This window comes from Saccostrea cucullata, unplaced genomic scaffold (genome assembly GCF_032062105.1).
Source record: "Saccostrea cucullata isolate Sc308-1 unplaced genomic scaffold, CSIRO_AGI_Scuc_v1 ctg4008, whole genome shotgun sequence".
Classification (NCBI taxonomy): domain Eukaryota; kingdom Metazoa; phylum Mollusca; class Bivalvia; order Ostreida; family Ostreidae; genus Saccostrea; species Saccostrea cuccullata.
The window spans coordinates 1-9,930 of record NW_026938265.1 but is presented as its reverse complement, the minus strand read 5'-3'; the positions used below and the strand labels follow the sequence as shown (position 1 = coordinate 9,930).

At 34.2% G+C, this 9,930-nt stretch overlaps 1 long non-coding RNA gene across 1 annotated transcript; it reads right to left on the bottom strand.

The window, feature by feature from the left end:
- Window positions 1–1,085: 1,085 nt before the first annotated feature.
- Window positions 1,086–5,988, bottom strand: LOC134249866 (uncharacterized). The gene is made up of 3 exons (XR_009988381.1): window positions 5,692–5,988; window positions 4,645–4,833; window positions 1,086–2,287 (listed from the first exon to the last, which is right to left on the bottom strand). It is a non-coding gene; the product is annotated as an uncharacterized LOC134249866 (long non-coding RNA).
- Window positions 5,989–9,930: the final 3,942 nt, after the last annotated feature.

Below are 9,930 nucleotides of genomic sequence, written 5' to 3'. Positions count from 1 at the left end.
ATGCATATTGTTCAAAACATTATTCTGACCATCTTTTGTTCAATATTGCTTATCAAAATATTCCCCCTTTTTGAGAAATAAAGCGTCAAAGATTTGACATTCTGGCCCCTTGTGACCCCTAATTACGTAACATATGATCAAAATTTAATCATATATTGATGCAAATTGTTAAGATGAATACTTTTGCTTCAGTGATGTATAACAAAATATTGATCGTTAGAAAGTTATAGAGAAAAGACTTTTGGCCCCTCTGAGCCCCTAATTGTAGGGGTCAGCCCCAATTTTTTGACATCAAATGAAAGGTCTTGTGATTTTGCACATTTTTTCTTCAGTATGTTTTAACAAATTATGAACGGGTATGAAGATATGAAACAAAATGTGTCAAATTTTGTGAGATATTTTTGAGACATTTTTCGGGCCCTACCGAGCTCCGGCGCCTTTTGTGCTAGAAAGATTTGGAGACCCAATTACAATTCACTAAACCTTCCTTAACTTTCAGTGAAAATCTTAAATCAATATCTTAAGTCGTTTCGGAGGAGTTTCCTGGACAAGCCGACCCTCTGAAAATCAGAAAATGGACCATATCTCACGACCGGAAGTGAGATAATCAAAAAGCAAAAAAACCTATCAAGATCAATTGAATATCTATCAGATCTGAAAGTTTGGTAGAAATCGGACGAACCATCTCTGAGAAATCGCTTGCACAAAATCGGTTGGAAGAAAAATAATAATAACTAGAGCAAAGCTCGTTGCAAAGCAACGAGTGGGTCTTCCTTCCTAGCGATAAGCAAAAGATTAAATGTTTCTGTCTAGATTGTCAACTTTGCTAACATTCTCTTTTTCGATTTGTCTCAGAAACCCTTACTTGAATTCTTTAATTTGGTGTGAGCATGAGGTCTAAAGGGTACTCTATCTAACAGCATTCTTGAAATCGTACCACAACAGTTAACTTCCAATATTATGACTTTTGATATCGGATATATCATGTTTGTGAAACGTGTCATACTACAGAAACATTAGTGTTTTGCTACATTACCATCTTAAAAATGGCTTTAAAATCATTTAATATACAATATAACTAGGTAAATAAAATAAACAAATTATATAATAATTCAAAAAATCCAAATGTATTTACAATAATGATGAACAATCTTCATTAGTTGCAATTAGTAAGTAGAACAATACTTTTATAATAAACGCACAGAAATGTGTTGTGTATGTTTCGAATTTGCAGCTTTCCACTAGCAACTGGTGATACCTCAATAGGAGTGTAAAATTCTCTGAAAGGTATATTGTAAACATATTACATATGGCTGTGTATTCTTTTTTAGCGGCTTTGGCGTAATGCAGCAATCACTAAATCAAGTACAAAGCTAAAAGTCTTGTACATAAACATAAATAAGAATATCTACGCTAACTTATTCAAAAGTCAATTTCCACCAAATATTGTACAAGCTAAATATAATACATTTACAGCATTAAAGAAACAAATCTCTTTGAAGGTATTGCCCTGCATAAGAACAATTTGAATCCCCTACACTAAGGATGCTCTGTGCCAAGTTTCACTTTGGTTCTGGAAAATGATATTGTGAAATTTTAGACAATGATGATAATGGATAAAATTATGTTTTTAAAAAATTTCCTGGTTCCTTTAGCTCAGATGGGCTAATAAATATGCAACAGGCACAGTTTTGCAGTTGACATTGAAATGCGACTGGACATCTCTTCAATCTTGTTTTAGAAAACTACATGTACATGCCCTATGTACTGAATTCCTTGGAATCATACACATGTTTATGCCTTTAATTAGTTGTATGTGCCAAAATAACAATTTTTTTTACATTATACTGTAAAAAATACACATACATGTATTACAAGATCTTCTATTCCTGCTGAAGACAGAGGATCTATCTTAATCATTAGAATAAGCAAGTCTAAACTTTGAAAGGGAAGACCTTAATAAAGAGGTCAACATGCTACACAAACAAAATATTATTATATTTAAAAATAACATTTATTCCAATGTAATTACTGGTACATGTATTTCTGTTACAAAAACTATTTCACTTGAAAAACTGAGAGCAATTGATATGTTCATATTTGTGGATTTATGTTGTCAAATCAAAATTAAAAAATGATACACGGTGTGTTTAAAAATTGTCTTCACAAACCAAAACTTGACTTATTTTCACTATGCTGTTTATTCCATGTCACATCCAAACAGATGATCTTCTGGCAAATCATGGTCATGCTTGGTATCAAAATTCAGTCTTCAGATGAGTCACACCTATCCAAAAGAAATTGAAATTTTTTAATCTATAATTCTTTTACTAATAAAAAGTGCAATTCATGAGATTATAAATTAGATTATCAAATTGAGAGATAAGATATTGTCACATTTTCTGTGTATAATTTGTAAATTTTAATGTACTCTTTCATCAATTAAAAGAAGTTTACACCAATTAAGGCAGTCATTTATGCTATTCCCTAATAAGACAACATACAAGTGCAAAGTAATCATGCACTAGTGCGTTTACGATAATGTGCTAGAGTATTTATGACAACATACTAGCACGAGGTGACAATGTGCTAGCATGTACGTCAGTGATAATATGCCAGCACACTGAATCCAACATGCAGTGAAGCTAACACTCAACAGATTGTTTAAAGTTGTGTTTGCATGATATTTTGTTTTGTGTAAACACAGCAGCGTGTTGTTTAAAGCTGCATTGGAGTGGCAGTCTGTTGAAATTAACATGCTAACACACTGCAACTTCACATCATTGGAACACCATAATTTTAAAACTGACAAACCAATATCTTATGATTACTAACTAGGTAATTGCAACTGTAAATGCTGATTTCATGGTGACAATAATACCGGTAATTCACTGTATATCTGAGAACTGATCAATTATAATAAGGCGTGTCCAGATAGGGCCACTTGCTAAAGCTCAATAGCACTTTCATAAAAGCGTGCCATCTTACCGACACAAAAGACGCCATTAGGCTATCACACAGCTCGCCATCACAACACAGAAAAACACTTTCGCACTAACACAAGTTCGCACCACACGCTGTCACACTAACACACAACACACTGTCACGCTAATACAATTTCACACAACAAAATATCAGGCTAACACGAGTTCACACAACACACTATCATGCTAACATGAATTCACAAACACGCTGTCTCGCTAACACAAGTTCACACAACACGCTGTCTCGCTAACACAAGTTTTACACAACACGCAGTCTCGCTAATACGAGCTGTTAGCTAGACACTGTCTAGCTAACACAAGTACACGCAACACACTGTCACGCTTAGATGAATTCACACAACACACTGTCACGCTAACATGAGTTTACACAACACGCAGTCTCACTAACATGCGTTTACACAATACACTGTCATGCTAACACGAGTTTACACAATACACTGTCACGCTAACACAAAGTCACAAAACAGGCTGTCTCACTATTCACTAACACAAGTTCGCACCAAATGCTGTTGCGATAACACACTGTCATCCTAATACCATTTCACACAACACACTGTCATTCTAATATCATTTCACACAACACACTGTCAGGCTAACACGAGTTCACACAACACACTGTCACGCTAACACGAATTCTCAAAACAGGCTGTCTCACTATTCACTAACACAAGTTCGCACCAAACGCTGTTGCGATAACACACTGTCATCCTAATACCATTTCACACAACACACTGTCATCCTAATACCATTTCACACAACACACTGTCAGGCTAACACGAGTTCACACAACACACTGTCACGCTAACACAAATTCAAAAAACATGCAATATGGCTAACACGAGTTCACATAACACGCAGTCTGGCTAACACGAGTTCACACAATATGCAATCTTGCTAACACGAGTTCACACAACACACTATCTCTCTAACACCAGTTCACACGACAAATTTTCAGGATAACAAGTTCACACAACACACTGTCACGCTAACACGAATTCACACAACATGCTGTCTCGTTAATAAGAATACACACAACACGCTGTCTCGCTAACACGAGTTTACACAACATGCAGTCTCACTAACACCAGTTTACACAACACGAAGTCTCGCTAATACAAGTTCAATCAACACTCTGTCTAGCTAACACGAGTTTACACAACACACTGTCACACTTACACTTTATACACGATTTTACACAACACGCTGTCCCGCTAACACGAGTTTACGCAACACATTGTCAAGCTAACAAGAATTCACACAACCCACTGTCAGGCTAACACAATTAAGTTCACAAAACACACTGTCTCGCTAACACAAGTTCACACAACACACTCACATTGCTGAGTTTAAAGTAAAGGTCTACCCTAATTTGAAGAGGTTTAAAACTAACATATCTCTATATTAGTAAAAAGCTTCAAATTTAAGACAAAAACATTTATGCAGTAATGTTCCTTAACATGCATCTGGCATATAAAATGAATGAGACCTTAAAAACCTCACAGTACATGTTTACTTAGCTAATTAAAGGTCTAAATTGATGCTATTGAACAATATATATCAACATCTCTAAGTATGTGAATGAGTGAAATTCTCAAATAAATATTATAAATCAAAGTATCAATAAGAAGCTGAACCTTACGTTGCAGGTTCCAATCCCATTGCTAAATGCTTTAGACAGGTTACTCCTATGAGACTGCATAAACCAAGATTCTGTGTCACGGTAGGTGTTAGCACAAAATGGATCTCATACTTCTTAAAGGCAATAAGTGCTGAGTACAAGTCTATATTTGCAGCTAATACCATCCCAAGTGGTGGCACCATGAAATGACTGAAAAATGTATGATTAAGGCAAATAAACAAACATTAAACCATTACAGCAGTCTTATGAAACAAAAATTCAAACTTTCTATTATTTCAATTTTTTTAAACAAATTTCTTTTGCAATTTAACTGAGCAATATTTGTCCTTTTTTGTCAGTAAAGTATGATATTAAATAATTAAGACTTTTTGAGAACATCTATTTATAGCGAGTCCAGAAAGCAGCACAAATCCCTGCCCATAATGCGAGCTCTTATGATAAGACCTTGGCAAAAGAAGATTGTGACTTGCACATTGCTCCACACAATTTTTCCGCAGTATACTTTGGACACACAGTGCTTAGCTTCTTTAACATGTTTAAGCTACATTCAAAATTCATTTCTATTTAATTTGAATTAGCTATCCTTACTCATGTTCACATGGAGCTAATGGGAAGTAACTTAACGAGCAGTGAATTCATTCGAATTAAACATTTGAATAAACTCTCAGTGTGAACATTGAGCATGGATGCACCAAATGTCAAATGCGGCTTGACAAGCACAATCTAAATTAAAACTAAATAAGTATCTGCCCTCACCCTTACAGTCACACTGTCAATATATAATTAGTTGAATATATTCTGTAACATTAAGTGCAGTTTGAATTATAGAGTATGATCACTATGATAGATAGTAGGACTGTTGAAATTACATCCTCAAATTTAAAAAAAATAAAATATAAAGCTGTGGGGATTTACAAGGCAAACAGAGAGCGTCTGAACTGTAAAACAGATAATATATGGGTGTGTCTGTGTATTTCTAATAACATCAATGTACGTCACTGTCATGTAATCAGTAGTGTAAATTTTAAGTAATAAAAATATTCTAACCTTTATTCCAATGGTCCAAGCCAATCATACATTAAAATGTCGCCGTCAGCTCTTTCATCACTCGATAAAATTATCACTGGGGAATCCGAAGCAGAGTCAAGAGTGTTCATCCTTGTTAATGTGACAGTCAGAATTTCCTCGTAAACAATTCACACAAGATTCTTAGAATATATGAATCGGGATAATTCTGCTTAGAATAATGTTCCAGAGAAGTGACAAAGTACTTCGTAGCTCCAGATTAAATGAGTGTGCATGTCTACAAACGGATTCATTGTGAGAAAATGTTCAACTTCACAAATCATTCCATTTTCAGTTTGTAAACCATGACAAACATGTGTCCGACGTCGACTCGAAGGGGCACACTAAAAACGGGATATACTAGAGACCTGATATTTACCTGACGTTTTTATTTTTAATTAAATGGTAATATTGAGTATTTTAAATTACTTATGTACAGACTTTATGACTTCGAGGCATATGCTATACAAAAATTCAATTGTTTGGAACATTTACAGACAAATTTGAATCAGGTCAAATAAGTGTTTAGTACATCGCGTCTTTAGTACCTTCCTATTTCCCACAATGCCGCGCGTTGTTTACAAACAAGCGCGAAAAAATCCTCTAAACTAGGTACTATTTATTGTTGTGTACATCATCACATTTTAAAATTATTTGAATAAAAAGAAAACAAAGAAACACCGAATCAAAACTATATCTTTTAGATGCATCAACTAAAAATGTGCACATGTATGCAGTAAAGGCTTGGCTGGCTATAGTAGACAACTTGTTCCTGAAAGGTTTCTCACATACATGTACTTGTTTTATATAAAAAACAACTAAATATAGCTGGAAGTTTATTTCTTTTTATATCAAATGACAAGATTTTATAAGTTCGAAATTATTTCAGTCAAACTTTTTCATAATATACCAATATTTTTAGCTATCAGAAAAAACGTGTATGAGCTATTAACCCCTAATTATAGGGGCCAGCCCCTTTTCATTAATCTAATATGAAAGCTCTCGTAATTACACACAACTTTTGTGATATATTTCTTACCAAATTATTCTCGGTTCAAAAGTTATTACACAAAAAGTAGCAAAAATTCAAGAAAAAAAATTACTAAAATTTGCCGTTTTATAGCTTCCAAACTTTAGGAAATCAGCTTATAATTTTATCGTTCTGCACATCTACAATGTATTGGCTAAAAGTTCTCCAACTTTCGTTTAAATATCTTACGTCGTTTTTGAGATTTTTAGTGGAAACGAGACATCAAAATTATCAATTAAAGGGCAATAACTCACAATTAAAGGCATGCATCAAGAAATTGAAAACAGGTGTAAATAGGTTTAATTACAAGGTATCTAACCTGAAAGTTTCATAAAAATCAGTCCAAAGGTCTTTGAGAAATCGCCTGTCAAAAATCGAGCGGGAAAAAAAAATAAAATAATAATAAGAAACAGTAGAATAACAATAGGGTCTTCCGAAGGAAGCGGAAGACCCTAATAATAATAACTAGATGAGATCTCGTTGCGAGCAACGAGTAGGTCTTCCGTTCGATTTTTGATAAGGTTCTAAAACAACTTTAAATGAAAAAAAGTGTTAAGATCAATTATTCAAAATACGTGAGAACACATCTAAGAGTGAAATCTATCAATTTCAAACAACTTCCGGTCTTTATAATTCACTTCCGGTGTGACCGGAAGTTCTTAAAATGACCTATAACTCCTTTCTGAGTGTGAAGGAATCATCCCTGATTAATTTCGAGGAAAAATGCTCATTTTTTGGACTACTTCCGGTTTGGAAAAAATAACTTCCGGTGGACATAATATTACATGAGACACTCTATTTGCCTTCATAAGAAACATTTTAAAAAGAAAAAAATAAAATTTTGCATATTTTTAAACTACTTCCGGTGGACGACGGACGCAACGGCAACAAAAACCATATATCCTTCTCAAATCTAGGAGTCATAATCTATCATCCCTGAAAGTTTCAGGACCCAATCTCCAACCGTTTTCGAGAACACTCTCGGACAAAATGAATCTTTGAAAACAGAAAAATGGCTATATCTCGCGACCGGAAGTGACGACGGCAAAATAAAAAAAAATGCATGAAGTTCAAATAGTTTCCTATCATTGCTGAAAGTTTCATGAAAAACTGTCGAGGCGTTCTCGAGAAATCGTCTGCACAAAATCGGTAAGAAAAAAAAGAATAATAATAATAATAGTGGAAAAGAAACAACAGAATCAGTAGAAGGTCTTCCGTTGGAGACGGAAGACCTTAATAATAATAATAATAGGGAAAAAGAAACCGAACGAAAACAATAAGGTCTTCCGTTGGAAACGGAAGACCTTAATAACTAGATGAGATCTCGTTGCGAGCAACGAGTAGGTCTTCCGTCCGATTTTTCGATAAGATATGATTTTGACAATGATCTTTGTTAAATCATAATGATATCAAGACTTCACTCCTTTGATTAAATTCTTTTACGTTCTACTATAAAATTATTAAATACATGTTGTTAATTATCATAATAGATGAAAGTCTTTTGGCCCCTAAGGGCCCCTTATTTGAGGGGTCAGATCCTTTCTTCCTATCAAATGATCAGGTTTCTATTTTAAAGATTTTTTGTTCAACTACTAATAAGATATTTCTTTTCGTTCTCGCGCTATGAAGGATAGAAAAATTTAGGGGCCAATCCTTTATATCCTTAATGGGATGTTTTTGCATATATAGAATGATTGTATAATGTTTAAAAGACAACACTGAGCATCTTTTACTCGATATCGCTTATCAAAATATTTCCCCTTTTGGAGATATAAAGAATCCAAGAATGAGCATTTTGGTCCCTTATGACCCCTTATTACGTAACATATTATCACGATTTTACAATGCATTGATGCAGATTGTTATGATAAACATTTTCGTTTCAGTTATTTATAACAAAAAATTGATATATAAAGAGTTATAGATGAGAGACTTTTGGCCCCTGTTTGCCCTTTATTTGAGGGGTTACACCCCTTTTCTTTATATCAAATGATAGAAAATCTAATTTTGAACACTTTTTATTATCTATCTTTTAACAAATTATTGACAGGTATCAAGATATTCAGAGAAAACGTGTTAAATTTTGCGAGAGATTTCCGAGCCTATTTTTCGGCTCAGGTGAGCTTCAACGCCTTTTGCACTGGAAAGATATAGACTCAAAAAAGCAATTCAGCAATCCTTCCTCTACCTTCACTGAAAATCTCAAGTCAATATCTTCATTCGTTTTTCAGTGATTGCCAGGACAAGCCGACCCTCTAAAAATCAGTAAATCGTCTATATCTCACGACCGGAAGTGACGACGTACATATAAAAAATTTCCAATAAGGTTCAGACCAATGTCTATCAGATCTGAAAGTTTCGTGATAATCGACCCAGCCGTTTCCGAGAACTCGCGTGCACAAAATCGGTAAGAAAAAAAAAGAATAATAATAATAATAATAATAGGGAAAAAGAAACCGAACGAAAACAATAAGGTCTTCCGTTGGAGACGGAAGACCTTAATAATAACTAGAAACGATCTCGTTGCGAGCAACGAGTAGGTCTTCCGTCCGATTCCGAAAAATAACCCATAAAATAGGGCTGAAAATGGATGAAACATATTTTGGACACACTGGTAATTGAAACGGGTCACTAGTGTGAAAATCCAATACGCTTATCGATTACGCTATTTGAACAACTACTCTTACTTCACTTGTTTGTACATATAATTCTGCAACATTTAATCTGTCTTGGAATTATGAAAGAAGGGTCACTATTCATAATTTCGCGCCAAACGCATCGAGTAAATCTTAGCGAATTTCTCTTGGAATGTTCATTTAAATAGGTGAGATAGCTTCAATCAAATAACAAAAGAGCGTTCTTATCGCCTAAATTTTGAGGTGTGGAAAGTATAACACATACATGTACCATATCGTATATAGGCAAATAACACTAAAGCAGTGAAACAGCTATGAATGGTTAATTTTTCATTTTCAATCACGAAAGTTGACTATTCCGATTACTTACACTTTCATGAAAAAGGTGGTGTGTTTCACCGAGAAAAAAATGCCTCGACCGCCCTACGAGGGTCTAAAAATAAGATTCCAATATGTTCAATAACTTGCATTGAGAAAATAAAATGTTTATATAGGCCAATTAAACTGTCTTTGAAAAATTGTTATCTTTAAAAATAAAATATTTTCTTATTGTAA